Source organism: Thamnophis elegans, chromosome 10 (genome assembly GCF_009769535.1).
Source record: "Thamnophis elegans isolate rThaEle1 chromosome 10, rThaEle1.pri, whole genome shotgun sequence".
Taxonomy (NCBI): Eukaryota; Metazoa; Chordata; class Lepidosauria; order Squamata; family Colubridae; genus Thamnophis; species Thamnophis elegans.
The window spans coordinates 60192282-60198281 of NC_045550.1; the positions used below are offsets into that span (position 1 = coordinate 60192282).

General features: G+C 46.0%; 1 protein-coding gene across 2 annotated transcripts in view; it reads right to left on the bottom strand.

Annotated features, from left to right (window-relative positions):
• The window catches only part of ZMAT3 (zinc finger matrin-type 3), a 31983-nt gene extending 29730 nt beyond the window's left edge, over positions 1-2253 (bottom strand). For both annotated transcript variants that reach the window (XM_032225824.1, XM_032225826.1), the window contains exon 1: positions 2028-2253. The gene's annotated coding sequence lies outside the window, so the exon portion shown is untranslated. The remainder of the gene's footprint in view (positions 1-2027) is intronic.
• Positions 2254-6000: the final 3747 nt, after the last annotated feature.

Consider the following 6000-nt stretch of genomic DNA (forward strand, 5'->3'; position numbering starts at 1 on the left):
TTCTGGGCTCATGAAATAGAAAGGAGCACTCTGGGAGAGCCTATTGAAATAGGAGCACTTGATTCCTCATGCAGAAAATTCACAACACAGAATGATTTTTTTTTTTACTACGTGTCCCCACCCCACCCCAAAAGAGAACAGATTCAGCACAGCTGAGGACAAGGCTTACAAGAACCTCCTTATATGGCTAAGGTTGCAGAGCAGGCTCTCCTCTGGTTAATTTAAGCATCACAGGTAGTCCTCGACTCACAACAGTTCATTTAGAGACCCTTCCAAATTACACTGGCGCTCAAAAAAGTGACTTATGACCATTTTTCACGCTTACAACTGTTGTCACGTCCCCATGGTCACGTGATCAAAATTTGGCCACTTGGCAACTGACTCATCATTATCATGGTTGCGTTGTCCCATGGTCAAGCGATCAGCCTTTGGAGACCCTTCTGGCAAGCAACGTCAAAGGGGAATGCAAGATTCACTTTACAACTGTGTCACTCACATAACAACTGCAGGATTCGCTTCACAACAGTGGCAAGAAAAATGGGGCAAAACTCACCTAACAAATGTCTTACTTGGTTCCACCACAAAACCGCGAAGCCCTTATCCGCGCCGACATAAGTGCGGAGGGCAAATCCGCGCTGTTCGAAGCGCTAAGGAAAAACGTGACCCTACCGCGATGACATAATCGCGGAGGGCAAATCCGCGCCTTCCGAAGCACTCAGCACCCTAAACCTAACCCTAAACCTAACCCTAAACCTATCCCTAAATCTAACCCTAACCCTAAACCTAACCCTAAAGCAAACCCCTAAACCTAATCCTAACCCTTACCTTAATTGAAATCGGCTTTCTGCTGCCGCGCTGTTTTAAAGCACCCTTCTGTCATCACGCTGTTGTCGCGGCGGTGATGACGCGCGGTGATGACGTTGCGGCTTTAGCGACGTGGTTTTATCACCGCTATTTTGACGAGCGCGGTTTTGTCGTGCCACGGTCTTACTTAGCATGATACATTTTGGGCTGCATCGGGATCGTAGGTTGAGGACTACCTGTATATATTTTTCTTTCTCACTTGCCCCAATAGTGTAGGGATCTCACCATACATTGATTGCTAAATTGTCCCAAAGCTGCTTTTTCAGGAGGCAACTGGACTTTTTTTTTTCTTTTGAAGACGTTTCGCTTCTCTTGCAAGTTTTTTTTCTTGCAAAAGAAAAAAAACAAGGAAGTCCAGTTGCCTCCTGAAAAAGCAGCTTTGGGACAACCATGACCTGGATGACTGAGACTCTCTCTAGAGTTTTAGCTATACAATTTGGGATGGACACCCTTTGAATGGTGTGAGAATAAGAATGGATTTTTTTTGGGGGGGGGGAATTGTAGACTACAGGAATCAGGAGGATCTACTCAGGTGACCCTCAGGACACAGACAAACCTCCATGTGGCTTCAATGACCCTCTAAAAGGATGCAAATGACCAGCTGTCTGCAAGGAATATAAATCCTTCCCATTCCCCACTCTCCTATCAGAGCTGAAGAAGCTTCTTGAATGGGAAGTGAAACTGAAGACGTTTCAAAAACCAAGCAAGTCCAGTTGCCTCTTGAAAAAAGCACCTTGGGGACAACCATGACCTGGTTGAGACTGAGAATCTCTACAGACTGATGGCTAAATTGCAAGGAATTGATGTCGCCATCATCATTGCCATCATCATCATCATCATCATCATCATCATCATCATCATCATCATGAGCTTTCTTCCTCCCTCGCCTTCTCGACTCTCCCTCCCCCTATCCAGATGTGCATCGCCTTTGCAGCCACTCAAGACTTTCCCCTTCCAAACCAAGCGGAATAACAACAGCTGCAAACAGAGGCGGAAAAGCTCCCCCCCCCGCCTCCCCTCCAAAAGGTAGAGCCTCCGCTTTCCTCGCCGGGAATTCCCGCTTCTTCGCCCCGCGTCCCCCCAGAATTCAGATGCCGGCTGGCGAGCGACTCTCCCATGCCAAGAGATGGAAAGGCAGGTGGGGGAAGACGGCGCGGACCTACCGGCTTTCTGCGAGCTGGAAGCGGAGATGGAGACGGAGGGAGGTGCGAGGGCGTCAGTCTCGCCTCCTGGACGCGGATGGCGCTCCGTTGCAAGGCTCAGCACCTCCGGCTCTTCCTTCCCATCGCCCCAGCCCCGCTGCCCGTGTAGCCCAGGAGGGAGGCTGAGGCTGAGACCGGGGAGGGGGGAGGGAGGGCGCAGCATTAACCGGACACAATTGCGAACAGCTGCAGGAAGTGACCGCAGAGTCAAGCTGGAAGGGAGGAGACTCGGTGGGGGGAAAAAAACTACCCCGCCACGTCTCTCCCAGAGCGCATGAGTCTTCCAGGCGCCGCCGAATCGCCTTTCTCCCGGGCGGGCTTTCCCCGGGCCGGAGAGCCTCCGGGCGCTCTGAACTACAATTCCCAGGGTGCCGAGAGATTCCCAGAACCGAAGCCCAGTATTTTAGATGCAATGGAAGGGAAATGGGAAGGGAGGAAAAGAGAAATGGGAAGGGAAAGAGAAAGAGAGATGGGAAGGAAAGGGAAAGAGAAATGGGAAGAGAAAGAGAAATGGGAAGGAAAAGAGAAAGAGAAATGGGAAGGAAAATAGCAATAGCAATAGCAGTAGACTTATATACCGCTTCATAGGCCTTTCAGGCCTCTCTAAGCGGTTTACAGAGAGTCAGCATATTGCCCCCAACAATCTGGGTCCTCATTTTACCCACCTCGGAAGGATGGAAGGCTGAGTCAACCCTGAGCCGGTGAGATTTGAACCGCTGACCTGCTGATCTAGCAGTAGCCTGCAGTGCTGCATTTAACCACTGCGCCACCTTGGCTCTAAAAGAGAAAGAGAAATGGGAAGGAAAGGGAAAGAGAAATGGGAAGGAAAGGAGAAAGAGAAATGGGAAGGAAAAGAGAAAGAGAAATGGGAAGGAAAGGGAAAGAGAAATGGGAAGACAAAGAGAAATGGGAAGGAAAGGGAAAGAGAAATGGGAAGGAAAAGAGAAAGAGAAATGGGAAGGAAAAGAGAAAGAGAAATGGGAAGGAAAAGAGAAAGAGAAATGGGAAGGAAAGGGAAAGAGAAATGGGAAGGAAAGGGAAAGAGAAATGGGAAGGAAAAGAGAAATGGGAAGGAAAAGAGAAAGAGAAATGGGAAGGAAAAGAGAAAGAGAAATGGGAAGGAAAAGAGAAAGAGAAATGGGAAGGAAAGGGAAAGAGAAATGGGAAGGAAAGGAGAAAGAGAAATGGGAAGGAAAAGAGAAAGAGAAATGGGAAGGAAAGGGAAAGAGAAATGGGAAGGAAAGGGAAAGAGAAATGGGAAGGAAAGGGAAAGAGAAATGGGAAGGAAAAGAGAAATGGGAAGGAAAAGAGAAAGAGAAATGGGAAGGAAAAGAGAAAGAGAAATGGGAAGGAAAGGGAAAGAGAAATGGGAAGGAAAGGGAAAGAGAAATGGGAAGGAAAAGAGAAAGAGAAATGGGAAGGAAAAGAGAAAGAGAAATGGGAAGGAAAAGAGAAAGAGAAATGGGAAGGAAAAGAGAAAGAGAAATGGGAAGGAAAGGGAAAGAGAAATGGGAAGGAAAGGAGAAAGAGAAATGGGAAGGAAAAGAGAAAGAGAAATGGGAAGGAAAGGGAAAGAGAAATGGGAAGACAAAGAGAAATGGGAAGGAAAGGGAAAGAGAAATGGGAAGGAAAAGAGAAAGAGAAATGGGAAGGAAAAGAGAAAGAGAAATGGGAAGGAAAAGAGAAAGAGAAATGGGAAGGAAAGGGAAAGAGAAATGGGAAGGAAAGGGAAAGAGAAATGGGAAGGAAAAGAGAAAGAGAAATGGGAAGGAAAAGAGAAAGAGAAATGGGAAGGAAAAGAGAAAGAGAAATGGGAAGGAAAAGAGAAAGAAATGGGAAGGAAAAGAGAAAGAGAAATGGGAAGGAAAAGAGAAAGAGAAATGGGAAGGAAAAGAGAAAGAGAAATGGGAAGGAAAGGGAAAGAGAAATGGGAAGGAAAAGAGAAAGAGAAATGGGAAGGAAAAGAGAAAGAGAAATGGGAAGGAAAAGAGAAAGAGAAATGGGAAGGAAAAGAGAAAGAGAAATGGGAAGGAAAGGGAAAGAGAAATGGGAAGGAAAGGAGAAAGAGAAATGGGAAGGAAAAGAGAAAGAGAAATGGGAAGGAAAGGGAAAGAGAAATGGGAAGACAAAGAGAAATGGGAAGGAAAGGGAAAGAGAAATGGGAAGGAAAAGAGAAAGAGAAATGGGAAGGAAAAGAGAAAGAGAAATGGGAAGAGAAAGAGAAATGGGAAGGAAAGGGAAAGAGAAATGGGAAGGAAAGGGAAAGAGAAATGGGAAGGAAAAGAGAAAGAGAAATGGGAAGGAAAAGAGAAAGAGAAATGGGAAGGAAAAGAGAAAGAGAAATGGGAAGGAAAAGAGAAAGAAATGGGAAGGAAAAGAGAAAGAGAAATGGGAAGGAAAAGAGAAAGAGAAATGGGAAGGAAAGGGAAAGAGAAATGGGAAGGAAAGGGAAAGAGAAATGAGAAGGAAAAGAAAGAGAAATGGGAAGGAAAAGAGAAAGAGAAATGGGAAGGAAAAGAGAAAGAGAAATGGGAAGGAAAGAGAAAGAGAAATGGGAAGGAAAAGAGAAAGAGAAATGGGAAGGAAAAGAGAAAAAGAAATGGGAAGGAAAAGAGAAAGAGAAATGGGAAGGAAAAGAGAAAGAGAAATGGGAAGGGGAATGGAATGGAATTCTTTATTGGCCAAGTGTGATTGGACACACAAGGAATTTGTCTCTGGTGCATAAACTCAGTGTATATACAAGCAATAAGTGATTATTTGGGAAGTCCTAGTGGAGGTGGAGAAACCGCTGCAAATTTGCCTCAATTTGCAGACCCAGTTAGGAGTTACCTGCTTCTCGCGTGCTGCTTGGTTCAGTTTAAGCCACAGTTGTTGCACTGAACAACTGCTGGGTCTGGCCGATGCTAAATCCTAAACCGTGATGTACAAAACAGAGCGAACGGGTTGGCACAGCGCGCCAACCCATATCAAAGTGATGGCGGCATGTAATTAAGCACAGTGTGTGCCCCTAATTTCTTGTTGAAGAGTTTGCAGATGATTGCTTTCCCCCCACCCACCCACAGTAAAGTAATAGAGTATAGTCACTTAGCTACCGAGGGAATAAGACTGTTTATGCTGGCACGTAATTCTATAACTGGAGTAGTGCTTTAAAAAAAGATCCGAGTCAAGCAGGGCCATTTAGAGTTTTGAATTCCATTTCCCTTCTGTTTTTATGCAGTGATGGAAGCAAAACATCCCCCTACCAAATAACCCAGGGTTATCACATGTAGGCTGCAAAAATCTAGATGGTCACTAGATGGCACTGAATTTCTAGACTGTCATCCAAGGTTGTTTACCCTTGGATGGAAGGACAATCCAGACAATGGATAAAACACTGGAGATCAGGAGTGAAGTGCCCAAACAATTTTTTGCCTCCCGAAGCCCCACCTCCTTCACAAAAATGGACTTGCATAGGCTTTGGGAGGTTTGCAATGTGCTCCTGAGGGCTGAGGAGGGCAAAAACAAGCGAAAAACGGGCGGCCCCCCCCCCCCCCCGCCAGCTCCCAGGAGCATTTTGTAGGCCTCTCAAACTGCATGCCCCATTTTTCACAAAAAATAGCAATAGCAGTTAGACTTATATACCGCTTCATAGGGCTTTCAGCCCTCTCTAAGCGGTTTACAGAGTCAGCATATTGCCCCCACAGTCTGGGTCCTCATTTCACCCACCTCGGAAGGATGGAAGACTGAGTCAACCTTGAGCCGTGAGATTAAAACCGCTGAACTGCAGATAACAGTCAGCTGAAGTGGCCTGCAGTACTGCACCCTAACCACTGCGCCACCTCGGCTCCTAAATGAGGCATGCAGAGAGTTTGGGGGTCTGCAGAGTGCAAAACTTTTTTTAAATTTATCTCTTCAAAATCTTGGTGCATCTTATAGTTCAAAAAATACAGTTGAC